Genomic DNA, 12,969 nt, shown 5'->3' with positions numbered 1-12,969 from the left:
TTTTTTTTTCTTTTAGCAAAACTCCTGTGTATCCTGGTTCCTTCTTAACTTTGAAACAGTCAACTGAAAACTGAGCTCTGTTTTATTTGCCAGACTTTTTCTAAGGACTTCAATACTGGGAGGTAGCCTCTCAGATAGCTCTAAGGGACTGCTCCAAAGAGGTAAAGGAAGAGCCAGGATATATAGAAGTTTTGCAACAAAGACCAGATAGTTGAAACATCAAAAGTTTACTGTTTAACAAAGAAAACCAGATATCTCAAGTTGATGAATTTATCGCTTTTCTTTGCATGGGAAGATGCAAGAGTTTGGGCTCATTGAAATCATCCCTTTTATATGCACCTTAGCTATCTATGGCCATGATCCTTTTCTTTCCCATGCTAAGTCCTCTTACTGTGTATTGATGGGGGTGGCTGTAGTTGCTGCGGGCTTGAGGGAGGGGCAGCCCATTTGTCTGCATCCTGAGTTCCCAGTTCTCAGCATAAGGGGCAGTGGTAATGACTGTTGGCTACAGCATCTTATTATGTTTACTGATACGGCAGGCTACATTATTCATTCACAGAATGATTTCTCAGAGCTGAGGTGCGAGAGTCTTCACTAAGGTCTCTGAGTAAAGCATAACTGGCAACTTTAAGACTGTATGTTTTTATTTATTTATTTATTTTTGGCTGCGAGAGGGCCTTCTCTAGTTATGGTGAGCAGGGGCTACTCTCTAGTTGTGGTACACAGGCTTCTCATTGTGGTGGCTTCTCTTGCGCCAGAGCACTGGTTCTAGGGCTTGCAGGCTTCAGTAGCTGTGACATGCGGGCTCAGAAGTTGCAGCTCTTGGGCTCTAGAGCACAGGCTCAATAGTTGTGGACCATGGACTTAGTTGCCCCTTGGCATGTGGAATCTTCTTGGACCAGGGATGGAACCCATGTCCCCTACATTGGCAGGCAGATTCTTAACCTCTGGACCACCAGGGAAGTCCTGTGTGTTTTTCAAGTCAACGGCTCCTAGCGTTTACTTCTCTCAGTTCCTTTCTAAGAGTGATGTAAAAATCTTGACTCTCTGTGTACCCATGCTGAACAGAAATACGGAGACAGAGTTATGGAGGAGAAAGAAAGAGTGGCTTTATTTCTTTGCAAAGAGGGAACACAGTAGGCTAGTGCCTCAAGAACTGTGCCATCCTCCCTGGGGGATAGGGAGAGCTCTTATAGTCAGGCAGAGATACTTGATAGTAGTAGGATCTTCCCTGGTGGCTCAGACGGTAAAAGCATCTGCCTACAATGCGAGAGACCTGGGTTCAATCCCTGGGTTGGGAAGATCCCCTGGAGAAGGAAATGGCAATCCACTCCAGTACTCTTGCCTGGAACATCCCATGGACGGGGGAGCCTGGTAGGCTTCAGTACATGGAGTCGCAAAGAGTCGGACACGACTGAGCAACTTCACTAGTAGGATCAAGGTAGTAACAATCATGCATTCTTTCTTCTGCAAAGTTTCAAAGAGTTAAGTTGCTGACAAGATTAGGGTGTGTGCAGGATCTCAGGTGGTCTGGCCTCCTAATCTTGATGAGCTTTTCTGGTCCCTTTAATCTTGTCTCAAGTGCTCCTCCCTGATTAGCAACTGTTCAGATCTGCCCTTTGGAACTCAGAGAAGCCTGGAGTCTTGCCTACAAGAAATGGCAGACCCAGGAGCCTCACAGGACACCGCTCAGTTTCAGAAGTAATGCCAGTGCCATAAGCCTGGGGTCTAGACGGACAGGGGACACAGTGGGGAAGGGGGGCTCCCAGGTCCAACTCCTTCCTGGGTGGCCAGCATTCTATGCCACTGCCACCAAGGGACAGATGCAGAAACTGAGGCTCAGAATGAGGTAGGAGATAGATGGGCTTCTGGGCTGGACACCTGGTACTTGTCAAGTGAAGTAAAATTCAAGCTTTATTCTCACCCAGACATTCCATGGACAAAACTAGTGGCGAAAGCTGAGCTCTGCTGAAGTAGAGAGATAAGGTGCCCTCTCCTGAAGTCAAGGAAGACTTTTCTGCACATGTGCAGGAAGGGTTCTTGGGAGTTGAAAAGGGAGGGGCTCCACCCCATTATAAGTGTGGACATGCACCTATAAGCCTCTGCAGTGGGATCCAGCTTAGAAAAAAGTTGCACAAGCATCTTGGGGAGGATCCAAGTCCCAGTTAGGTGTGAAGAGAGGAACAAGATAATTGGCCAAAGGTAGGATTGTCCTATATAAATGATTAACATTCCCAGGTGGTGCTAGTGGTAAAGAACCCACCTGCCAATGCAGGAGACATAAAAGACACAAGTTCGGTCCCTGGGTTGGGAAGATCCCTTGGAGAAGGAAATGGCAACCTACTCCAGCATTCTTGCCTGTAGCATCTCATGGACAGAGGAAACCTGGCGGGCTACAGGGAGATTGAAGAGTTGGACACGACTGAAGCGGCTGAGCACACATGCACAAAGACCCCGGAAGGATTGTCCTATATAAGTGATTTACATCACCTCTTTACTGCACTCTTCCTCTTTCAGGATACCCATACCCTCTCTCTCTGCCTAGTTTCTGACTCACCAAGAGGACACTCACACCTTTTCTCTTTGGGTTCAGTGTATCTCTGCCCTGCTTCTGACTTAAACTGTTTTCCTGTGTGCTCTCCCATACATTGTACTGTGTCTCTAATAATATACTTTGTACCTATTTTTTACAGTTTTTGCCTCCTTGAAACATGCTTGCTTTCAAACAGGGGAAAGAACCAGAGCCACTTTGCTTCTAGTCTCTAGCCCCTGGTGGTCTAACTGCTAGGATTCCTGGTTTTCACCCAGGTTAGCAAGGTTCAATCCCTGCACAAGGAACTAAGATCTCTCTTCAGAACTGCTCACTGCTTTTCCTCCAAGATCAAGAGCAGCAGATTTCTGGACCTTGCCCCTGTACAGCAAGGACAGGGCCTCCCAAGTGCAGGATTTACTACAGGGGCTCCACTCCCTGGCAGATGGATCCTGTGCCCCTTGGGATGTGTGTTCCGGGCAAGCAAGGGCAGCAGATCCCCACCCTGTGAGTGGCAGGTGGACACTCAAAGACTGGGCCCTGGGCACTCCCCTGCCCAGTTGGGGGTCAGGTGCCGTGTCTCCCTCCTTGCCCATTGCCCCCACTGAGATGCTGCATGATGCAAATCAAAAGTGAGCACTTGGAGCTTATTTTATTTTTGTTTAATCAAATAAACAAGACAGTTTTTCCATGGGAAAAAAAACAGATTTGGTCATTGTTAAGGCATTCAACCAATGTTAACTTCCATCACTTAATATGTAAGTTTTGCTAGATGTTACTGTGATATATATAGTAGAACCTCTGGTGACCCTCTCCTAAAAAAGATAAATTGATAAAGAACAGTATGATTTGGAAATATGACAAATTATAGCTGCATGTAGTGTGAACTGTCGAAGTAATAAAGAGAATGCAGAAACAAGCCAAAAAAAACAAGTGAGCACTTGGGTAGGAGGTTGGGCCATCCAAGGTGGGAGGGCAGGACTCCTGGGGACTTTCCTCCATCTGCTGAACACTGGGGGGGGTCTTATATGCAGAGGGAAACAGATGTGTGGACTTACTGGTGCAAAGTTAACACTGCTCCCCAGCTGTCCCTAGATGTCCAGGATGCACTGGCCTGCCCCTCACCCTCAACCCCCATGGCTTTCACTTCTACTTTTGCTGTCTTAGAATTTTGTAATCCTGGTATGCTTTATCTGATCAGAAAGTAAATACAAGTTTAACTCAGGCGGGGCGAGTTCACCCCACAGGGTGTCTGCACTTGCCACTCGCCTGATCTCCTCAGGGCTGCCCTTCCCACCAACATGTCTACAAAGTCAAAAAACAGACTAGAAATGGGGAAATATTGGCCGCTCGCCTCACAGAAGGCTCATCTCCCTAATTAATAGGGAGAACTCCTAGAAACCAACCCTAGAGGTCAATACTCCTATCATCAGAGAAACAGGAAACACCTAAGGAGCTGCTCAATTTCATTCATGATAACATTGTGTTCCACACGTACAACTGGCACAAATTCAAGCTCCTGATCAGACCTTCTGTGGGCCAGGTCATGGAACACCTCACTACAGGGCACCACCATAGGCTCCCCATTCTGCCCCCCCCGGCACTTCCTGCTACCCATCTCCCAACTAGAATGTCAGTTCCCAAGGACAGGGCCACGTCTACCTTGGTCACAGTGCCACACATAAAGCAGGTGCTCTATAAATGCACTTAGAGCCTAAAAAGATGAGTTGAAAAAAGAGTCAAGCACAGGTTGAAGCAAGAGGAATGAAGTGTGCCCAAGGACCGAGGGGCAGCCTGCCTGGCTAGAGCTGACCATGCAGAGGAGTACGGTGGGTGATGAAGGGCCTGACCACTGTGGAGGAGCAAGGACATTCTCCTCCACGTTCACTTATGGCCAAAGGCCACAATTCATTCATTTACTCATTAATTTATTTAATAAATATCTCCTAAACACCTGTGATAAGCCCAAAAAAGAGGTATCCTATTTCTGGGAGAGCAGAAGAGCCCTGCTCACATGGAGCTTCCACCAATAGCAACAAAACACATCTGAGTGCGGGTGCTGAGTGTTGTGAAGAGCAAGAGGCTAGACAGAGGCTCCCTGGGGAGCCTGCCAGCCTCCAAGATGGCCCCTCATATTGCTACTGAACTCAGGATCACCTGCTTACTGCTCAAAAGTCAATAATTGAGGACCAAGAGTCAATAGAAAGGAAAGGTATTTTAATCAGAAAAGTTGACAATCTGGGGAGGAGGTGAACTATTGTCTGGAGACCAACTCCAGAGATTGTGCTCAGCCATGACAATCTTTAAAGGGATAAAGAGGAAACAATTTCAGTTAATCATTAATGTAAGAGATCAGATTCTTTGTCATTTTTCCTTTGAGTGCGGATCTGCTGATTTCTGATCTTCCTTTGGACACTGTCTTGCTCACATGGTCCCCCTGCAACTGGATGTTCTCTTGCCCGTGGTCTGCCTGCAAATGTACCAAGGGAAAGATAAGGTAGAGAGTCAGTCATTCTTTAATTATTAATACATAATTCTTCATTCTTACTCCTTTTAATTAAGGAAAGGAATCAACAGTTTAGGCAAAACATTGTGTACATCCCGTAAAGCAAATATCAGGAACTAGCTTAAACATCGTCTAGCGATCTCATGTTTATGGTTAAGGTCTGAGGAAAACAGGGATGAACAAATGGAAAAGGGACGAAAGAGCTGCTTGCACCATCCCAGGTCACATTCCTGTGCAGTCTCCTCCACAGCAAATCAGGTCAATCTTTATGACTGGTGAAACATGGCAGAAGTGATGATAACTTCTGGGGCTTGGATCATAAAGGGGATTGTGGTTTCTGCCTTTCTCTCTTGGATCACTCTCTCTAGGGGAGACAGCGGCCATGTCATGAGGATGACCAAGCAGTGCTGAGGAGTGTGCTGAGGAGTTGGGCCCCCAGACAACAGCCAGCATCAGCTTGCCATTGATCTCAGCAAGGCAGCAGTGAGTGGTGGTGTGAAGCAAGATCTTAATTCCCTGCCTGGGAATTGAACCCAGGTAGCCTGAATGAAAACCAGGAATCCTAGCCATCAGACCAGCAAAGGCTAGAGGCTAGAAGCTATTTTTCCCTGGATCTTTGAACCTGGTGAAAAAAAAATACTTTTATCACAGAGGCAAAAACTGTAAGGGTAGATACAAAGTTAATTATTTGAGACATAGCAAAACAAGTGGGAGAACACACAGAGAAACAGTTTGTTTAGTTAAGACAGAAGCAAGGCAGAGATGCACACCCAGAGAAAAAGGGTGTGGGTCTCCTCCCTCGTGAGGAGGAGCACAGTAAAGAGGCAGATGTCATTTATATAAGTCAGTTCTTGCAGGTTTTTATCTTCCTTCAGGTCAATTTCCTGACCTATGCTGGGACCCTCCCTGGGTGAGCACACACCTCTCAGCCAAGATGGATCTCAAAGTGAAGGCTTCTGGAAGGAGCAAGACTCATTATGGCCTGGCCTTATCCCCTGACTTTTGAACCTCAAGGAGCCTTTCTGTGCATGTGTAGTGTCTCCCTTGTCCCAAAGAGGGAGCAGAGATTTCAACCAGGATTTTGCCCCTCTTTGTCTTTGCTATGACTATTACCTTAAAGGGTTTGCAAGAGACAAAGACTGGCTATTTACCCTGTTTATATTGTTACTTCCATTTCGGAGGGGCAACAGGAGGCTGATTGTTAATGTCTTAACTGGAGCCCATCTATCTCTTGTCTCAGGAAATGCTAACAGTTTTACATGTCCAGCCTGAAGCCCACTTCGTCATGCCCCATGAAATGCCAATGGGAGGCCAGTTGTAAATGTCTACCCTGGAGCCCTTCTATCTCCTGCCTCACCATGAGGAAGTCCCTGGCTCCAGTTAAGACTTCAGGTGAAGGCCTGGCTAACATCTGACTGCAGCCTCAAGAGAGACCCAGAAGAACTTCCCTGGTGGTTCATTGTCTTGGCTCCATGCTCCCAATGCTGGGGGCCCAGGTTTGATCCCTGGTCAGGGAACTAGATCCCACATGCCACAACTAAAAGTTTGAATGCCATAACAAAGATGGAAGATCCCATGTGCAGCAACTAAGACCCAGCCCAGTGAAATAAATATTTTTTTAAAAAAAGAAAGAAAAAGAGAGAGAGATCCAGAGACAGAGTCACCCTGCCAAGCCTCACATGAAACTGTGAGAGATACTAAATGATGATTATTGTTTTGAGCAGAAGGGGAAGGGCAGGTGGTGACAGGCAAATCACATAGGGTCAGGCAGGCCAGATAGCTGAGAGCTGACAGTATGAGAGTTATGAGCTAGGGTGGGGAGAATGGAGATCTGCTCTGATTTAGAAGTTTTAAAAATAACCCCCTGCACACACAAAAGCCAACTCATTGGAGAAGACCCTGATGATGGGAAAGATTGAAGGCAGGAAGAGAAGGGGACGATAGAGGATGAGATGGCTACTGACTCAACAGACATGAGTTTGAGCAAACTCTGGGAGATGGTGAAGGACAGGGAAGACTGGCACACTGCAGTTCATGGGCTTGCAAAGAGCTGGACATGACTTAGTGACTTAAAAACAACAACAACACACAAAAGTATTGAACGAAGAGTCTCAAAGAGATGTTTGCACATTTTGAACGCTGTTCAGAGCAGTGTTATTCACTGTAGCCAAAAGGTGGAAGCAACCCAAGTGTCTGTTGAGGGATAAATAGATAAGCAAATATGGCATATACCTAAGATGGGAGTACTATCCAGCCTTAAAAAGGAGGAAATTCTGACACATGCCACAACATAGATGAAACTTAAAGACATTATGCTGAGTGCTATTACAATTTATAATGAGAAATATATATTTGATTTTCATCCTGGTTCCCAGTACAGAGTTTCTAAAAACCTTTGAAATTTCCCAAGTGGTTAGGTAGCCAAAATTCAGCCTCTGTATCCTGGTACTGAATTGAGTATCAGAAACAGAGTTTTGGGTGAAGTAGAAAAGAATAGCTTTATTACTTTGTCAGGCAAAAAGGGTCACAGCAAGCTAATGCCCTCAAAACTGTGCCTCAACCTGGAGGGGACAGAGTCTTACAGTAATGGTTCAAAGAGGAGGGCAGGATCAGTTCAAGGACATTCTTCTGATTGGTTGGTAGTGATGCAACTGCAAGTCAGCATTATTAACCTTCTGGTTCGAACCAGTTTAACCACAAGTCTACGTGCTTGTGGGCAGTATAGAGTTAACTTCTCCCATTTGGTGGGGGTTTCAGTGTCGGCTGCTGCTGCTAAGTCGCTTCAGTCGTGTCCGACTCTGTGTGACCCTATAGATGGCAGCCCACCAGGCTCCTCCGTCCCTGGGATTCTCCAGGCAAGAACACTGGAGTGGGTTGCCATTTCCCTCTCCAATGCATGAAAGTGAAAAGTGAAAGTGAAGTCGCTCAGTCGTGTCCGACTCTTAGCGACCCCATGGACTGCCCCCTACCAGGCTCCTCCGTCCATGGGATTCTCCAGGAAAGTGGGTCGCCAGTGCCTTCTCCATCAGTGTCTGCAAAGCAGCTCAAACATATTGTGTATATCCATTGAGGGGGAACCAGGATCATTGGTTCTTGACTGGTCCTCCCTTGTCTCCACAATCCCTCCCTTCCCTCATTAGTAATGCTTTGAATCTGCCCTTTGGAATGCAGGGAAGGTCATGGAGGCTGAATGAAGCCTATTTTCTTGTAAGCAAGAAATGGAGGATACAGAAAGACTTATGTGCCCAGGAGCCCCGCAGGGTCCTGCTTGGTTTCAGTAAGAGAAACCTTTGTATTATATTTTTATATTTTATATTGTTATATTTAGGTAACTTCTGGAAAGCCCCTAAGTCACTGAAGGATGGATGTTGGTTGCCAGGGGGACCAACATTGTAACTGTTGTTGTTGTTGCATTGCTAAGTAATATCCAACTCTTGGAGACCCCACGGACTGCAGCACGCCAGGCTTCCCTGTCCTTCACTATCTCCCAGAATTTGTTCAAACTCATGTCCATTGAGTCAGTGATGCCACTCAACCATCTCATCCTCTGCTGTCCCCTTCTCCTCCTGCCTTCAATCTTTCCCAGCATCAGGGTCTTTTCCAATGAGTCAGCTTGTCACATCAGGTGGCCAAAGTATTGGAGCTTCAGCATCGGTCCTTACAATGAATATTCAGGGTTGATTTCCTTTCAGATTGACTGATTTGATCTCCTTGCTGTCCTAGGGACTCTCAAGAGTCTTCTCCAGCACCACAGTTCAAAAGCATCGATTCTTCAGTGCTCAGCCTTGTTTATGGTCCAGCTCTAACAGAACTACTAGAAAAACTATAGCTTTGGTAGCTCAGTGGATAAAGAATCTGCCTGCAGTGCAGGAGACCCGAGTTCAATCTCTGGGTAGCGAAGATTCCCTGGAGAAGAAAGTAGTAACCCACTCCAAAATTCTTGCCTGGAAAATCCCATGGACAGAGGAGCCTGGTGGGCTACAGTCCTGGATACGACTTAGCAACTGAATCTTTGCCCCCAGTGAAAACTACATTTCTCACTGAAGCAAGAACTGTAAACGCAGATAAAAAGTTTATTTAGAGACATAGCACAACAACAAGTGGGAGAGCACATAGAGAAACTGTTTAGTTAAAATAGAAGCAAGGCGGAGACACACACCCAGAGAGAAAGTGAGTGGGCATTCCCCCTAGTGAGGAGGAGCACAGAAAAGAGGTGGTTAAGGCATTTATATACGACAGTTCTTCCAGGATTTTGTTTACCTTTAACCAATTATCTGGTTTCTTTTTGCACACTTGACCAATCCTAGGACCCTCTCCAAGATGTATGTGCAACTTTTTTTCCAAGATGGGTTCCAGCCCAGCGGTCTATGTGATCCACATATTAGCATCACATATTATGGGGTGATGCCCCCTCCTTTTGACCCCAGGGAGACTTTCTGCATGTGAAATGGTCTCCCTTGCCCCAAGGATGAGAAATATATGATGTCCTGATCTTTTAAAAGGGTTTGGTCCCACTGTCCCTGCCATAAAAACACCCATTGTCTGGTTATTTACTCTATTCCTGTGCTGGTTTTGTATCGAGGTATAGATCTCAAAATATAGGCAGGAATCTAGTCATAAATATGTCATCCTGGAGCCCATTTGTCTCTTGCTTCAGCAAATGTAAACAGGGGGCTGGTTATGAATATCCCACCCAGAACTCATCTTCTTCTCACTCCAGAAGGTGTGAATAGGAGGCCAGTTATAAATACCTATCCTGGAGCCCATCTATCTCCTGCCTCAGGACTGCTTGGCAATAGTTTGGGCCCAGGCCATAGGAAACTAACAGCCCCCACTTCCCACTTCTGGGACATCTACTCTTGAATCCCAGCATCCACCCCTAAAGGATACTCAGGCCATGTGTGGTGTTTCTACCCAGAATCCCAGCTGAGGTCCCAAACAACTAGTGTCAACTAAGCTGTGTGAGTGAACACCTCTAGGAGATCTCAGCCCTGGACTCTGCTAACTGCAGCAGTGGGGGAGGCACGCCTGCAAGAACCCACAGCACTAAGATGACAACTTGGCGGCTGCGGTTTACAGCCACTGAGTTTTGGGATGACTCACTATCCAGCAGTGCATGAATGTAACACACAGCTAACCAAATTGTTGAGGAATCAACATGAGGCACAGTTTTGTTTTTTCCCCAACTGCTGTGCCCCAGCTGATGGGGAATGAAGTCTCCCTTGGATCATCATAGCCTGATTCTTCACAGCTACTTCTGGTGGCAAGAATGATACTGCTCCAGTATTTAGGGCTGGCTGGTGTTTCTCTGATAAAGTGCCTGTCACAGCAACTGAAAACCATGGATCTTGTTGGCACCAAATGTTAACGAGCTGATGCAGGATGACATGGTAGCCCTGGTGGGACTCTTGTCTGTACCTGTTCCCTCTCCTTCTGCACACCCCGGAGAGTCACCCTGCTGGCCCCTGAGGTCAATCTGGTCGACATGTCCTACACAGAAGTGAGGTGTGTCCCCTCCACTGCTAGTGAAAGAGGCTCTAGCATCCCTTCTCGTTCCTGGAGATTGTGGAGGTGGAAGTTGGAAAGGGGCTGCTCCACTAGGTGAGGGCGCTACAACTCCACTGAGCACAGCCCCTGCTGATTGAACTGGACACATAGTCTGAAAAAGGAGTAAATGATGTTGCTTGAGCCCCTGAGACTTAGGGGGTTGTTATGAACTGAGTGTTTTTTCCCTTCAATCCATATACTGAAGCCCTAATTTCCACTGTGGCTATATATCAGAGGTGGGCCTTTAAGGAGGCACTTAGGGTAAAACAGGGTCTTAACGGTGTGGTTCCGACCCCATAGGACGAGTGTCCTAAGAAGAGACATCAGAAAGTACTTTCTCCCTCTCTCTGGACACACTCCAAGGATACATGAGGACATAGCAAGAAGGGGGCCACCTACAAGTCACTAAGAGAGCCCTGAACAGAAAACAAATCAGCCAGCACTTAGTTCTCGCCTCTAGGACCATGTGATATAAATCTCTGTTGTTTAAACTGCCCGTTCTGTGTTATTTGTTAGAGCTGCCCAAGCTGACTGAATCAGGGGCTGTCAGTTTCAGCAACCTAGTCTCGTACATCCTGATATAAAAAGTGGTTAATGTTTCTTGAGCCAAGAAGGCAAGTGTGGCAGTGATGTGGCCTGTAAGGGCAGTGTTGCAGGCAGAGGGGACAGCAAGTACTAAGGCCCGTCCATGGCGGGTAAGCCTGGTAAGCAAGAAAAGGTGTTCACTCCTCTTTCTTCCCAGTAAAAGCTGGAACTGGTTTTAGGGGAGATTTGGGGCTGGCTCCCCCTTCTGCCTCTCCTCTGGTGCTGAGTGAAGCTCTCTGCTTTAAAATGCATGTGAAAGAATGTTGCTGTCTTCCTGCTCCTTGGCAAGCTTGTCTCCCAATCCAGCTGAGACTCCTGGCCACGGTGTAGACGGGTCAAGGCCCAGTGTGCTGCACCACAAAGGCCTCATTGCCCCTCTAGCTCTCCTGAGAAATGACTCTGATGTCCAGCCAGCACTCTCTCCAGCTGGGCACCATGTCACTTGTGGCCATCTGGACACCTGTTCCTGTAACTCTCAGCTGTTGGGAGCTGGAGCAGGGTGGCGCCATCCTCCTGGCTCCACCTCACCCCATCCCTCTTGTCCTCTGCTCCAGTAGCCCAAGGTCCAGGCACCGGGGACAAAGCACCCACTTCCTGTTGAAGGCACCCCCTCAAACCCTCATGGCAGCTTCTCACCACCTCACTCTGGTAAGGACATGGAGAGGGCCTGGTAGAGTTAGCATTTGTGACCGAACCTTGTGCAGAGCTGCTGAAGCCTCCCATGAGGGGCCTGTGGTTTTGGACAGTATCCACGTGCCCTGACATCACACTCTGCAGGATCAGGGTGGACCTTCCCCTGCCTGGCCCCACAAAGTTGAGCCCACAGGACCCTCGGAGGCACACAGCCGAGGGCGACTACTTGCCCCTCCCAGAAAAGCTGGAGAGGGCCTGAGTCTACCAGGGACACTACAGCATGAATGCTGCACTATCTGGTTGAGGGCTGGGTCTGGGCTTGCCTCCCAGGGCCCCCTGCATGACCTTCCTCTCACTGGAGAACTACACACACCTTCTGGCCTCAGAATTCCTCATTGGAACACACTTGATGGAAGAGCATCCCAGACTAGAAAGGATGTTGGCACCAATGTAGCAGCTGAAAATGTGGAACTACCCAAGTACTCCCTGCTGGAGGCTTTCCACATGAATCAGGACAGATGGACTGCCCCGTGTAACCTGTATCAAGATGTATTTGTTAGTGACGGAAACCATGACAAACGTGGCTTCAGGGTAGCACAGGCTCTTTCAGGACCACCAGCTCTTCTTCGTCAGGCTCTTCTCCTTACAGCCTAAGCATGACTGCAGGGCCTCCAGGAAGCAGGAAAGTTCAGGGAGCAAACACCACTGAGGTTCCTCAATGGCCAGACAGATCACATCCCAAAACTCCGAAGGCTGAAGTCAGATTTCAACTGGTTCAGGAGAAAAGTGGAGTCCAACTACTTCCCCTCATTGAATGAAACAGAAGTAGTGACCGAGGATGATTTCGGAGGCCCTGAAAGGTAAGGTTTGCACTTGGGACTCTCACTGTGGAAACCAGCTGCCATGATGTGAGGAGGCCTGGCCACTCGATGTGGTCACCACTTCATGGGTCTCTGCTGACACCTGGCAGCAACCCAGCCAGCTTTTGATATGACTCAGCGCATATCACCAGGTGACCACAAGTACATGGGAGGAGCCGCTGTGAGCGGCTGGCCAGCAGAGCCCAGCAGTCCTGGAATCCCAAGCTGTAATAATGAGAAACTGCAGTTTTATGCCGCTACACTTGAGGCTTTGTTACACAGGGATTGAAAACTGAGACAGTAATTCT

This window comes from Giraffa tippelskirchi, chromosome 1 (genome assembly GCF_054371585.1).
Source record: "Giraffa tippelskirchi isolate mGirTip1 chromosome 1, T2T-mGirTip1v1.2.pri, whole genome shotgun sequence".
Classification (NCBI taxonomy): Eukaryota; Metazoa; Chordata; class Mammalia; order Artiodactyla; family Giraffidae; genus Giraffa; species Giraffa tippelskirchi.
This window is presented reverse-complemented; position numbering follows the sequence as displayed.